The sequence below is a fragment of the Ambystoma mexicanum genome, chromosome 11, assembly GCF_040938575.1.
Source record: "Ambystoma mexicanum isolate Mex_15411 chromosome 11, UKY_AmexF1_1, whole genome shotgun sequence".
Classification (NCBI taxonomy): Eukaryota; Metazoa; Chordata; class Amphibia; order Caudata; family Ambystomatidae; genus Ambystoma; species Ambystoma mexicanum.
In genome coordinates, this window is record NC_090934.1 from 1482279247 (window position 1) to 1482295491 (window position 16245).

The following is a 16245-nucleotide window of genomic DNA, read 5'->3' on the forward strand; positions in this document are numbered from 1 at the left end:
TTCGATCATTCCCAAGGGAAACAAGCAAACTTTTCAGTGTTCACAGAACTTTTACTGTTAGGTTAAAGAGAAAATGTTTTAAAGAAAAAAAAGAAGAGCACACACTTTATGCTGCCTATAATGTTGCACACATTCTTGCATGCTGTTTTAACTTATATACTTCGATCCTATCCAGCTCTAGTGAGACAAAACGTTAACATTGTCACCTTTTTTGGAAATCCTAAAACAGCTCCCATTATTTACAGGATTATCATTGCAATATTATTACAATTTCTGTTTTTAAAAGGTGTGGTTGTTATGAAGAATAATAAAACAGAATGTTGATTAAAAGAGAATGGGGATTTTCCAATTCATAAGATACACATTGCTACCAAGAAGAGTGATTAATACGCAGAATGCATTCCGGCACATGAATTATTTTATAACATTTCTTGTAGCCATGTTTTGTACAATGTGCAGCCTGTATTTCCTTAGTCTTATAGCATTTCGCAAACAATGATGTTTTACAATATAAATGAAGTGATGCTGAAGCAGATCGTGAGGATATGATCTTGGATATAAATACATACCTTGATAATTCAGCCCATTTAAAAATAACATGTGGTATCAGCACGTAAGTGAGGAGGGGAGGAGAACGTCAGATGAGAGCTGCTATGTATGTTCTCTCATCCCTTATGCCATGAGCACCGCCAGAACATGTATAGCAAGGGCAATAACTACACATGATGCGACGTGCCTCACCCATCTAGCAGCATGTATGACAACAGGACAATTTAAAGGGAAGTGGGCAACCCTACGATGGATGTCAAAGAGAACGTTCCCATATGAAGGTGCCTACATAAAAAAGCAGGAGATGATAAAGGACCCGAATAGGAAGAGCAGAATGCTCCTGTACTCGTTTAGTGGTCTGAGTGGAGGAGAGATGAGGATTGTTGAAGAAAAGAGACTGGATTGTGCAACAACACATGGGAAACACCAGGATTGCCGGGATGCTGGGGGAGACCTCAGCTAGTGGTATATGGAGTAGCCACCAGTACAGAATGGGAAGAAGGAATGACATGATGCAGTGCACACTTATTGATGACAGCACCTGCACAGATAGTGCAAGTAGTAAAGGATGGCTGCCTTAAAGAATGGGCCAAGTATTTGCAGTTACTAACATGCGTTGAAGATGCAGAGCAGGTCTGGGGGCGCTGTTTGGCAGTGCAGAGCAGGTCTGGTGTAGGGATGGGCAGTGCAAAGCCGCTCTGGTGCCAGGGTTGCGCAGTGCAGAGCAACTCTGGTGGCAGGGGTGGGGGGCAGTGCAGAGCAGCTCTGGTGCTGAGGTTGGGCAGTGCAGAGAAGCTCTGGTGCCGGGGTGGGCAGTTCAGAGCAGCTCTGGTGGCAGGGGTGGGCAGTGTAGAGCAGCTCTGGTGCTGGGGTTGGCCAGTGCAGAGAAGCTCTGGTGCCACGGTGGGCAGTGCAGAGCAGCTAAAGTGCCGGGGTGGGCATTGCAGAGCAGCTCTGGAGCTGGGGTACTGAGGGAAGCCTTTTGGTGAAGAAGGGGGCTCTAGGCACTTGGATGCCTTTGATAGGCACACGGGGGCCCCTCTTCAGCTCCAATGACATTAGTATCTCGGTAGAGCAGGGTGGGTGTGAGGAATTTGGTAATCCGCACGGTGGGTGTGTGCTCGCCTGGGTTTTTTTTTAAATTTGATATAAAATTTAATGATGGTAGATCAACCTCCGGAAAATGTGTGGGACTAATCCGCACACTTTCCTATGCTCACTGCATGGCATACACATAGACCTGTGTGCTCTGGGTGGACACAGCCTACAGGCATAATAATTTAGCATTCATATAGAGCTACGAATCCTCAGGCATCTGAGCGCTGCTTATTATTACACACGGTGTGTGGTGCTCATTTATCAAACTCAGAAGGATGAAAGGCTGGTTTGGTTTTGCTGAGATTTGAACCTGCATCGAATGTCAAAGCGAGCGCTCTACTTGCTCTACTCGCTGTGCTATCTGACTGGCATAGCCCACTCAGTCATATTTAATTGGGATATGACAGCCAAGAGTATACCATGTCATCTCAGAAGGGGGAGGGTAGAACCTTCCTCCTGTCATGGCCAGACTAATTAACTATCAAAGGCTCCATGGATCTGCCCTTTCCTTTTGTTTAGCTCAACAGATGGTGGCAGATATTAACATAATTAACATACTAATAGACTATAAAAGAATTTTTGAGGTCTTGAGAATTATCAACTCTTGAACCTATGCACCTATTTAATCCGTTGGTTTTTGGTGGTGTTGCATATGTGTGAAAAAATGGAGTTCCTCCACTCCATGTGCAATGGTTCTAATTGGGGTTTTCATACAGGCTTATGCGTCACTATGTATTCAAGAAAAACTCGATACAAGTAGTACGTTAAAACTTGTTTACAGAAAGCCAACGCGAGACACATGAGACGATGCTTGTGAATTTTAAGAAGGGATTGAACCTTGACATGAGATGACGTTTGTGATAAGTAACGCCCTGATTTGAAAAAGGCACAAGAGATGCCGAAACACATGTCTCAGAAACGGCTCAATCTTTAAGAATATACATTAAAACTGTGAACAAGTTTAAACCTACTACTTGTATTGAATATTTCTTGAATACATAGTGGCGCATAAGCTTGTGTGAAAACCCCAATTAGTACTAATAGAGTATAATCCAAACAGGCCCACATGGGGCCTGGCTGCAGAGGTTAACAAAAGAGACAGGTAAACCCAACAACCTTTGATATGCACTGTGTCAACCTAAAGCCAGCTCCCGCCCTCAGTATGGCTTTGACAGTGAAATGTCATGTGTGGGACTGCGTGTATTACAGTGGTCATCCCAGCAGGGCGAACCGATTCAGTAGTAACGGGTATGTAGATTGATGGCATCAGAATGCATGATCCTGCTGCAGCTTCAAGGGAGACCTGCCCCTTTAATCAGGAACCACAGAGAGCTCCATTGACCAGAGAAACCCTTTGATCCACAACAGAGAGGGAGAAGGGTGGGACTTAGCATTACATGTTTTCACCCTTTTACCTTTTCTATTGCAAAGCACTCTGGTTATGACCTCATGCATACAGGAGATTGTTGGTGGGGATCCAGGATTGGTTCGTTAAGGTAGGCTTAGCCCCCACCAATCACTGTGGCCCATTTGGCTTTAAAAGAAAGAGGGCTGAGCCCCTCTATTTGGAAGATCATCTGAAGACTTTTCAAGGAGTAACAAGAAAGACTCATTTGGACCCTGACTGAAGGTGCAGTCTGCCTTATAGCTTCAGCCAGTGAAGGAAGGCCAGGACCTCCAAGAGGGAAGCAAGATCCCTCCCCTGAATATCTCCCAAGGAACAGAGGGAGATACCAGACTCAGAGGACCCATCCGGCAACTCCAGAACCGGTACCCAGCCAAACAGCAGGATGCCCTGCTAGGTTCTGCTAGCAAGCTTCCTAGGTTGGAAATGCCAGAGAGTCTCTGAAGCAAACCAAGGACTAGGCAGTTGCCTGCAACACTCTTGTCAGCTTTGGGCCTTCCGCCTTAAATGATGACACAAGCCCAGTGAAGAAGCAAGGAGGAGTGCATCGACAAGCATCTACCGACGTCCGCCTTAAAGGACATTTTCGAGCCAGTGGAGTCCCTCGAGCTGCAACTGATTGCACTGCTTGCTGTTGTTACACCGCAGTCGCTAAAGCCATCTGAGACGCCTCGACCAGTGCTTCAGACCCGCAGACCGGCCCTGAGACAATTCCTGACCCAGAGCTGCCGTGTAGGCCAGCCTGCAGCCGTACATCCAGCCTCGCTTGCCAAACTGCCTGCCACCTGATACCCGCAGCTGTCTCCCGTCTTGAACTCTGTCGCAGGAGCTGCAAAGCGCCCTGAAAACGACTCCACGCTGTCGAGCACCAAGAACTCCAATAGCACAAGGTACATTGTGCTTTTTCCCCTCTGATTCTTGTCCAAAGGCCCCTAGTGACATTGTATGACCCATTGCTCCCTTTGTGCTGAAACCAAGTATCGTGGAACTATTGCGATTAATTACTTTACTGACCACCCTCCTGTCAGTACCCAGTCTGCATCTCTTTCCTTCTTGAAACTGTCTGTCCTCTGCATTCCTTTGCAGGGTGGGTTGTACTTTGTAGTGTGCTAGAACTGTCTGTTGTAGTAATAATAAAGTAGATATTTGCATACAACCCTGACTGGACAGTCCCTTTTATCAGTGGGTACTAATTGTATTTTCACTGTGTTGCAACTAACCAACAATTTACGAACTTGCAGAGATAAGCCTGCTGTTCTGTCCACGTTACCAAAATTGGACACTGAGGTCTTCTAATTCACCTGTATTCCAATTTGTTCGGATCCCTTCTGGTGCACTAGAGGTGTGGGGTTCATTGATGGTTTAAAACCCGATATCCACCTTCATTTACCCCAAAGCAAAAGATGGGGAGGAAGCCCCACTTCATTCCATAGAGTTGACGAGTTGAATGTCTTCATCTCTAAAGCGCACACGAACGAAACACACATAGGAGTGGACATAGTTCCACCCTCCATCTTTCTGTTCAGTTCTGTTTCTGTGCATTAGACGCTTCCATTAATTTCAGTTCAACAATATACATGTCTGGTGAAACTCAGTCCCTATTCTGCCTTCTTCTGTGCAGGGTGGAAGCGGGAACCAGGTCGCGCTGCGGGGGGGCCGTGGGTGGGGGGGTTGCCTCTTTGAGCGTAAGATACTCCTCTCACAGAAGTTGAGCCTCCGCACAGACTCCTGGCCCCTCTCGGTATGTCTGGCGTGATGTCTGAAAGGAACCGTGCAGCCTCGCGGGGCTGTATACGCTCCCCACCCCCACACAGAAACCTCGGGGATCAGAGCACCCCCCTCCGTCTGCTCTAGATTCCGTGCACTCTCACAGCGGGGGCTGTCGTCGCTCTCTGGCAGGGAACGGAGACCCCAGTAATCCCAGGGGCGCCCCCTCTCCATGGAGCCCCACACCTGACTGCGACTCTCCTGCTGGGGGAGCTCCAGACCCCGGAGTCCCCACGTCTTCCCCGTCAGATGCCCTGCCCAGCATCTCACCACACGAGCAGGGCGGCACGGCAGCCCATGCAGAGCGAGCACCGGTGCAGCTGGGCAGTGCCGGCTTCACGCATTCCGCGTGACATGTCTCAGGTCGTGTCTACGCGGCGGCGCTTCCAGATTGTAACCAACTGACACCCAATGCCTCCTTGCACGCCCCCGTCTTCACACGCACACATACTCCCAACATACCTTCAGCATGCATGCACACACAAACTCACGCATAGACGAAAATACACCTGCACACGCACGCATCTCCAGAGATGCATGCATGCAAATCTGCTTATGGGCCCCCAGCAGACGCGCCGGCTCTATCTATGTTCACGCCTTCACGCACGCACGCATGTGCGTGCGGTTCTGGAGACACGCGTGCGTGCGGCTCAGCAGCAGCTGCACAGGAGAATTGCCAGCAACGCTTACCTGGTCCCGGCCGGCAGACGCAGCGGCGCCTGGAAGATGGGCTTCAGTGAGGAGGTGGGGTGCACGGGGAGACCCGGGGGGACGCCTGCGGAAAGGTGCGTCTTTAAACAAGTGAGAACAAATGGAGTATAAGGGGGAAGAGGCGGTGGGGGGGGGGGGGCTGACTGCTCAAGCCGCACATTGCATGAAGCAGCGTTTCTCAGCCTCGCGCTGTAAGGGAGGGGGAGGGGTCTTCCACGAGTAAGGGGCGGGGGGCTCCTCTGAAGGGGGGCTGCGGAATGGACTGGGAAGAAGCAGCATGGCGCGAGCACGCCCCCTCCCAGGAAGGATGGCTTTCATTCGGGGAGAGATCCCCTGGAAGATGGGGTTCAGTGGGAAGTGAGATGTGCAAGCAGCTGTGTCACCCCAGAGGTGGGCAGAGGAGGAGGTGGGGGTGACGGGGGGGGGGGGCACAGAGGGACTTGCTGATCCACTTTGATACACTCGTTACAGATGCAAATAATCAAAGCCCCCCACCCCCTATTAATGGTATGGGAGATGCCCCCCACCCGGAGGTGATATGGGGGGAGGGGCGGTACGAGGATTGTCAAGGCAGCGCATCGGAGACTGGAACTAAGCACATTGGACGCCTTTTGATTGGATAAGCAAGGACGCTGCCACGCCCTGAACTTGCTCGGACATTATAAATAACACACGTGACACCCCCATAGCATACCCCTAAATATGGACTGACCAAACGAACCGACAACTGGCTCACGGTACTGAACCGCAGGGCGAAAGGTAAAGTACCAGCCCATTAGACATGCAGCACAGTGCAGAGGGGGCCGGGGGCCCAAGCTCGGCAAGGGCCCAGAACCCCCCTTCAAAGGAGGCCTTACACATCCTACAAGGCCCGCCTGGAAAGGTTGTGATGGTAGAGTGAAAGGGTGCAATCGAGTTGGAGTGCCATGAGAAAGAACATACTAAGAACATGGGATAACCGCTGGGTCATGGGTCTGACCTAACACCCCGGAGAGAGTCCACATAACAGAAGGCATGTCTCTTCCGGTGTGATATCCCCGTGTGATATCCCCGTGTGATATCCCCGTGTGATATCCTCCGTTCCTTGGCGCGTACACGGTGTCCAGGGACCCCCTAGGCCAGTAGGCCCCCCAGAAGGACCCCCGACTTGCTACGTAACCCCCCTTCCACTCACAGAGCATTGCCTTGTGCAAGTCCATCCCTTCTTCTGTCCAATGGGTGCGTGGCTCGGGGAGTGGGGGCGGGGGAGGGGGCTCTCGGGAGGAACTCACTCCCGTCCGAATACCAAATGTTAGTCTATGGAGAAAGGAGGAGTGATTGAGAGTGTCCACTCCTATCACACCGTTTCCTAGCACCCCTTCATTGCTGGTGCCCCCTCTGATATATCCCCCGCGCAGCTCACTCAACATGTACCATCTCCCAGACCCCCTGACTTAGGGGATATCCAATTGGCAGCGGAAATACCAGGCACCATGGGTGCTGAGACGGGACACGGTGGCTTCCCCCAGGACTTCCCAGGGATCTGGTTCTGGAGGCCCCCACATGACTGCCTCTCTGCAGATCTCTTAAGACTGCCCTACTATCGCCGGGCGAAACAGAGACAGGCCAATCCCTGTGCAGGATCATCTCAAGCACACTGACCAATCACTGAGCAGGATCACCTGAAGCACACTGGCCAATCTCAATGCATATGCCCAACTGACCAATCACTGAGCAGGATCATCTCAAGCACACTGGCTAATCTCAATGCAGATAATCAACTGACCAATCACCAAGCAGGGTCATCTGACGCACACTGGCCAATCTCAATGCAGATAACCAACTGACCAATGATATGATATGATATTTATAATGCGCCTATACACAAGTGTTTCAAGGCGTGATGTGGCAAGGGAGGGGGAACAGTGGGAAGACAGACAACGATCCTGCCAGGCCAGGTGTCATTCAGATCATGCAAGTGCATATCACTGAGCAGGATCATCTGAAGCACACTGGCCAATCTCAATGCAGATAACCAACTGACCAATCACAGAGCAGGGTCATCTCAAGCACACTGGCCAATCTCAATGCAGATAACCAACTGACCAATCACCGAGCAGAATCACCTCACACATACTGGCCAATCTCAATGCAGATAACCAACTGACCAATCAGCGAGCAGGATCACCTCAAGCACACTGGCCAATCTCAATGCAGATAACCAGCTGACCAATCAACGAGCAGGGTCATCTCAAGCACACTGGCCAATCTCAATGCAGATAACCAACTGACCAATCACCAAGCAGAATCACCTCAAGCATACTGGCCAATCTCAATGTAGATAACCAACTGACCAATCAGCAAGCAGGATCACCTCAAGCACACTGGCCAATCTCAATGCAGATAATCAGCTGACCAATCACCGAGCAGGATCATCTCAAGCACACTGGCCAATCTCAATGCAGATAATCAGCTGACCAATCACCGAGCAGGATCATCTCAAGCACACTGGCCAATCTCAATGCAGATAACCAACTGACCAATCACCGAGCAGGGTCATCTCAAGCACACTGGCCTATCACTCTTCTGATAACCCCCCTCTCATTCTCAATGATCAATCACTGAGCAGAATCACCTCAAGCACACTGGCCTATCACTATTCTCATAATCTCACTCTCATTCTCTCATTGATCAATCACCGAGCAGGATCATCTGAAGCACACTGGCCAATCTCAATGCAGATAACCAAATGACCAATCACTGAGCAGGACCATCTGAATCACACTGGCCAATCTCAATGCAGATAACCAACTGACCAATCACTGAGAAGGATCATCTGAAGCACACTGGCCAATCTCAATGCAGATAATCAGCTGACCAATCACCGAGCAGGATCATCTCAAGCACACTGGCCAATCTCAATTCAGATAATCAGCTGACCAATCACCGAGCAGGATCATCTCAAGCACACTGGCCAATCTCAATGCAGATAACCAACTGACCAATCACCGAGCAGGGTCATCTCAAGCACACTGGCCAATCTCAATGCAGATAACCACCTGACCAATCACTGAGCAGAATCACCTCAAGCACACTGGCCAATCTCAATGCAGATACCCAATGGACCAATCACCGAGCAGGGTCATCTCAAGCACACTGTCCTATCACTATTCTGAAAACCTACCTCTCATTCTCAATGACCAATCACTGAGCAGGATCATCTCAAGCACACTGGCCAATCTCAATGCAGATAACCAACTGACCAATCACTGAGCAGGATCATCTGAAGCACACTGGCCAATCTCAATGCAGATAACCAACTGACCAATCACTGAGCAGGGTCATCTCAAGCACACTGGCCAATCTCAATGCAGATAACCAAATGACCAATCACCGAGCAGGATAATCTGAAGCACACTGGCCAATCTGAATGCAGATAACCAACTTGTGAAACAGAAAAATAATATGAGGCCGGGAAGCCCAAAAGAAAACACACCAACACAGGTTACAAAGAAACATACAAGTACTTTATTTGAAGCTACAACAGTTACCAAGTCAACTGACAAACGGAGAGCTATTCGGCTCTCAGTATAACATAACGAACTTCAACGAGGGTTCGATGTGTTCAGTGAGAGTCCGCACATTGGAATACCCGGGCCATTTATACAATTTGTCCAGCCCTTGGCCAACCCTCTTGCGGGTTAACCATTCTGTGAAATACAATACTGGTCTAGGGTTCCTTGCCAGGTCAACCTTTAATATATGCATTTTGATTAGTTTCGTTGATATAGGTAGTACATTTACATATAGGTCAACAGTAGGACAAGGTCTCAGTTCACGACCCCGACAAGTAGCCTGCAGGCGTATTAATCATTCAGCTGTACGGAGGTCACAACGGCTAGAATCTATTCGAAATGTCATTTGGCCTCCATTTTGATGTGCAGGGTGACTTCTACATAACAAGAGAACCTAAAATGGCGGCTTGATTCAAGATGGCGGCTTACATTGATTTCTCTGAGGTCAAGACCTTGCCGTGGAGTTTGTTCGCGCATGATGTTTAGACAACTTGGCGTAGGCCAATAAACATATAACTATTACAATAGGAGGCATAATATTATTTCTATTCCGACAAACTGACCAATCACCGAGCAGGGTTATCTGAAGCACACTGGCCAATCTCAAAGCAGATAACCAACTGACCAATCACTGAGCAGGGTCATCTCAAGCACACTGGCCAATCTCAATGCAGATAACCAAATGACCAATCACCGAGCAGGGCCATCTCAAGCACACTGGCCAATCTCAATGCAAATAACCAACTGACCAATCACAGAGCAGGGCCATCTCAAGCACACTGGCCAACCTCAATGCATATAACCAACTGACCAATCAACGAGCAGGGTCATCTCAAGCACACTGGCCAATCTCAATGCAGATAACCAACTGACCAATCACCAAGCAGAATCACCTCAAGCATACTGGCCAATCTCAATGCAGATAACCAACTGACCAATCAGCAAGCAGGATCACCTCAAGCATACTGGCCAATCTCAATGCAGATAATCAGCTGACCAATCACCGAGCAGGATCATCTCAAGCACACTGGCCAATCTCAATGCAGATAATCAGCTGACCAATCACCGAACAGGATCATCTCAAGCACACTGGCCAATCTCAATGCAGATAACCAACTGAACAATCACCGAGCAGGGTCATCTCAAGCACACTGGCCTATCACTCTTCTGATAACCCCCCTCTCATTCTCAATGATCAATCACTGAGCAGAATCACCTCAAGCACACTGGCCTATCACTATTCTCATAATCTCACTCTCATTCTCTTATTGATCAATCACCGAGCAGGATCATCTGAAGCACACTGGCCAATCTCAATGCAGATAACCAAATGACCAATCACTGAGCAGGATCATCTGAATCACACTGGCCAATCTCAATGCAGATAACCAACTGACCAATCACTGAGCAGGATCATCTGAAGCACACTGGCCAATCTCAATGCAGATAATCAGCTGACCAATCACCGAGCAGGATCATCTCAAGCACACTGGCCAATCTCAATTCAGATAATCAGCTGACCAATCACCGAGCAGGATCATCTCAAGCACACTGGCCAATCTCAATGCAGATAACCAACTGACCAATCACCAAGCAGGGTCATCTCAAGCACACTGGCCAATCTCAATGCAGATAACCACCTGACCAATCACTGAGCAGAATCACCTCAAGCACTCTGGCCAATCTCAATGCAGATACCCAATGGACCAATCACCGAGCAGGGTCATCTCAAGCACACTGTCCCATCACTATTCTGAAAACCTACCTCTCATTCTCAATGACCAATCACTCAGCAGGATCATCTCAAGCACACTGGCCAATCTCAATGCAGATAACCAACTGACCAATCACTGAGCAGGATCATCTGAAGCACACTGGCCAATCTCAATGCAGATAACCAACTGACCAATCACTGAGCAGGGTCATCTCAAGCACACTGGCCAATCTCAATGCAGATTACCAAATGACCAATCACCGAGCAGGATAATCTGAAGCACACTGGCCAATCTGAATGCAGATAACCAACTTGTGAAACAGAAAAATAATATGAGGCCGGGAAGCCCAAAAGGAAACACACCAACACAGGTTACAAAGAAACATACAAGTACTTTATTTCAAGCTACAACAGTTACCAAGTCAACTGACAAACGGAGAGCTATTCGGCTCTCAGTATAACATAACGAACTTCAACGAGGGTTCGATGTGTTCAGTGAGAGTCCGCACATTGGAATACCCGGGCCATTTATACAATTTGTCCAGCCCTTGGCCAACCCTCTTGCGGGTTAACCATTCTGTGAAATACAATACTGGTCTAGGGTTCCTTGCCAGGTCAACCTTTAATATATGCATTTTGATTAGTTTCGTTGATATAGGTAGTACATTTACATATAGGTCAACAGTAGGACAAGGTCTCAGTTCACGACCCCGACAAGTAGCCTGCAGGCGTATTAATCATTCAGCTGTACGGAGGTCACAACGGCCAGAATCTATTCGAAATGTCATTTGGCCTCCATTTTGATGTGCAGGGTGACTTCTACATAACAAGAGAACCTAAAATGGCGGCTTGATTCAAGATGGCGGCTTACATTGATTTCTCTGAGGTCAAGACCTTGCCGTGGAGTTTGTTCGCGCATGATGTTTAGACAACTTGGCGTAGGCCAATAAACATATAACTATTACAATAGGAGGCATAATATTATTTCTATTCCGACAAACTGACCAATCACCGAGCAGGGTTATCTGAAGCACACTGGCCAATCTCAAAGCAGATAACCAACTGACCAATCACTGAGCAGGGTCATCTCAAGCACACTGGCCAATCTCAATGCAGATAACCAAATGACCAATCACCGAGCAGGGCCATCTCAAGCACACTGGCCAATCTCAATGCAAATAACCAACTGACCAATCACAGAGCAGGGCCATCTCAAGCACACTGGCCAACCTCAATGCATATAACCAACTGACCAATCAACGAGCAGGGTCATCTCAAGCACACTGGCCAATCTCAATGCAGATAACCAACTGACCAATCACCAAGCAGAATCACCTCAAGCATACTGGCCAATCTCAATGCAGATAACCAACTGACCAATCAGCAAGCAGGATCACCTCAAGCATACTGGCCAATCTCAATGCAGATAATCAGCTGACCAATCACCGAGCAGGATCATCTCAAGCACACTGGCCAATCTCAATGCAGATAATCAGCTGACCAATCACCGAACAGGATCATCTCAAGCACACTGGCCAATCTCAATGCAGATAACCAACTGAACAATCACCGAGCAGGGTCATCTCAAGCACACTGGCCTATCACTCTTCTGATAACCCCCCTCTCATTCTCAATGATCAATCACTGAGCAGAATCACCTCAAGCACACTGGCCTATCACTATTCTCATAATCTCACTCTCATTCTCTCATTGATCAATCACCGAGCAGGATCATCTGAAGCACACTGGCCAATCTCAATGCAGATAACCAAATGACCAATCACTGAGCAGGATCATCTGAATCACACTGGCCAATCTCAATGCAGATAACCAACTGACCAATCACTGAGCAGGATCATCTGAAGCACACTGGCCAATCTCAATGCAGATAATCAGCTGACCAATCACCGAGCAGGATCATCTCAAGCACACTGGCCAATCTCAATTCAGATAATCAGCTGACCAATCACCGAGCAGGATCATCTCAAGCACACTGGCCAATCTCAATGCAGATAACCAACTGACCAATCACCAAGCAGGGTCATCTCAAGCACACTGGCCAATCTCAATGCAGATAACCACCTGACCAATCACTGAGCAGAATCACCTCAAGCACTCTGGCCAATCTCAATGCAGATACCCAATGGACCAATCACCGAGCAGGGTCATCTCAAGCACACTGTCCCATCACTATTCTGAAAACCTACCTCTCATTCTCAATGACCAATCACTCAGCAGGATCATCTCAAGCACACTGGCCAATCTCAATGCAGATAACCAACTGACCAATCACTGAGCAGGATCATCTGAAGCACACTGGCCAATCTCAATGCAGATAACCAACTGACCAATCACTGAGCAGGGTCATCTCAAGCACACTGGCCAATCTCAATGCAGATTACCAAATGACCAATCACCGAGCAGGATAATCTGAAGCACACTGGCCAATCTGAATGCAGATAACCAACTTGTGAAACAGAAAAATAATATGAGGCCGGGAAGCCCAAAAGGAAACACACCAACACAGGTTACAAAGAAACATACAAGTACTTTATTTCAAGCTACAACAGTTACCAAGTCAACTGACAAACGGAGAGCTATTCGGCTCTCAGTATAACATAACGAACTTCAACGAGGGTTCGATGTGTTCAGTGAGAGTCCGCACATTGGAATACCCGGGCCATTTATACAATTTGTCCAGCCCTTGGCCAACCCTCTTGCGGGTTAACCATTCTGTGAAATACAATACTGGTCTAGGGTTCCTTGCCAGGTCAACCTTTAATATATGCATTTTGATTAGTTTCGTTGATATAGGTAGTACATTTACATATAGGTCAACAGTAGGACAAGGTCTCAGTTCACGACCCCGACAAGTAGCCTGCAGGCGTATTAATCATTCAGCTGTACGGAGGTCACAACGGCCAGAATCTATTCGAAATGTCATTTGGCCTCCATTTTGATGTGCAGGGTGACTTCTACATAACAAGAGAACCTAAAATGGCGGCTTGATTCAAGATGGCGGCTTACATTGATTTCTCTGAGGTCAAGACCTTGCCGTGGAGTTTGTTCGCGCATGATGTTTAGACAACTTGGCGTAGGCCAATAAACATATAACTATTACAATAGGAGGCATAATATTATTTCTATTCCGACAAACTGACCAATCACCGAGCAGGGTCATCTCAAGCACACTGGCCAATCTCAATGCAGATAACCAAATGACCAATCACCGAGCAGGGCCATCTCAAGCACACTGGCCAATCTCAATGCAAATAACCAACTGACCAATCACAGAGCAGGGCCATCTCAAGCACACTGGCCAACCTCAATGCATATAACCAACTGACCAATCAACGAGCAGGGTCATCTCAAGCACACTGGCCAATCTCAATGCAGATAACCAACTGACCAATCACCAAGCAGAATCACCTCAAGCATACTGGCCAATCTCAATGCAGATAACCAACTGACCAATCAGCAAGCAGGATCACCTCAAGCACACTGGCCAATCTCAATGCAGATAATCAGCTGACCAATCACCGAGCAGGATCATCTCAAGCACACTGGCCAATCTCAATGCAGATAATTAGCTGAACAATCACCGAACAGGATCATCTCAAACACACTGGCCAATCTCAATGCAGATAACCAACTGACCAATCACAGAGCAGGGTCATCTCAAGCACACTGGCCTATCACTCTTCTGATAACCCCCCTCTCATTCTCAATGATCAATCACTGAGCAGAATCACCTCAAGCACACTGGCCTATCACTATTCTCATAATCTCACTCTCATTCTCTCATTGATCAATCACCGAGCAGGATCATCTGAAGCACACTGGCCAATCTCAATGCAGATAACCAAATGAACAATCACTGAGCAGGATCATCTGAATCACACTGGCCAATCTCAATGCAGATAACCAACTGACCAATCACTGAGCAGGATCATCTGAAGCACACTGGCCAATCTCAATGCAGATAATCAGCTGACCAATCACCGAGCAGGATCATCTCAAGCACACTGGCCAATCTCAATTCAGATAATCAGCTGACCAATCAGCGAGCAGGATCATCTCAAGCACACTGGCAAATCTCAATGCAGATAACCAACTGACCAATCACCGAGCAGGGTCATCTCAAGCACACTGGCCAATCTCAATGCAGATAACTACCTGACCAATCACTGAGCAGAATCACCTCAAGCACTCTGGCCAATCTCAATGCAGATACCCAATGGACCAATCACCGAGCAGGGTCATCTCAAGCACACTGTCCCATCACTCTTCTGAAAACCTACCTCTCATTCTCAATGACCAATCACTGAGCAGGATCATCTGAAGCACACTGGCCAATCTCAATGCAGATAACCAACTGACCAATCACTGAGCAGGATCATCTGAAGCACACTGGCCAATCTCAATGCAGATAACCAACTGACCAATCACTGAGCAGGGTCATCTCAAGCACACTGGCCAATCTCAATGCAGATAACCAAATGACCAATCACCGAGCAGGATAATCTGAAGCACACTGGCCAATCTGAATGCAGATAACCAACTTGTGAAACAGAAAAATAATATGAGGCCGGGAAGCCCAAAAGGAAACACACCAACACAGGTTACAAAGAAACATACAAGTACTTTATTTCAAGCTACAGCAGTTACCAAGTCAACTGACAAACGGAGAGCTATTCGGCTCTCAGTATAACATAACGAACTTCAACGGGGGTTCGATGTGTTCAGTGAGAGACCGCACATTGGAATACCTGGGCCATTTATACAATTTGTCCAGCCCTTGGCCAACCCTCTTGCGGGTTAACCATTCTGTGAAATACAATCCTGGTCTAGGGTTCCTTGCCAGGTCAACCTTTAATATATGCATTTTGTTTAGTTTCGCTGATATAAGTAGTACATTTACATATAGGTCAACAGTAGGACAAGATCTCAGTTCACGACCTCGACAAGTAGCCTACAGACATATTAATCATTCAGCTGTACGGAGGTCACAACGGCCAGAATCTATTCGAAATTTCATTTGGTCTCCATTTTGATGTTCAGGGTGACTTCTACATAATAAAAGAACCTAAAATGGCGGCTTGATTCAAGATGGCGGCTTACATTGATTTCTCTGAGGTCAAGACCTTGCCGTGGAGTTTGTTCGCGCATGATGTTTAGACAACTTGACGTAGGCCAATACACATATAACTATTACAATAGGAGGCATAATATTATTTCTATTCCGACAAACCCACCTTTTGGCCTATGCCAAGTGCTAATACTATTTCTGATGTCTTTGCAAATAACTCCATGCATTTGTCATCCATACATCCTTAATCGTTATCTGTAATATCTATAGCCATTAGGTCGTTCACCAGAACCTCTTGCAACACAAACTCTTTAGATGCTGTATCTGGAGCATACACTTTATGTTCTATCGTGCTCAC

General features: G+C 47.7%; 1 protein-coding gene across 1 annotated transcript in view; it reads right to left on the minus strand.

The window, feature by feature from the left end:
* The window catches only part of SEMA4B (semaphorin 4B), a 567312-nt gene extending 561652 nt beyond the window's left edge, over window positions 1-5660 (minus strand). Inside the window, exon 1 of the mRNA XM_069625216.1 lies at window positions 5510-5660. The gene's annotated coding sequence lies outside the window, so the exon portion shown is untranslated. The remainder of the gene's footprint in view (window positions 1-5509) is intronic.
* Between the last annotated feature and the right edge of the window lie 10585 nt (window positions 5661-16245).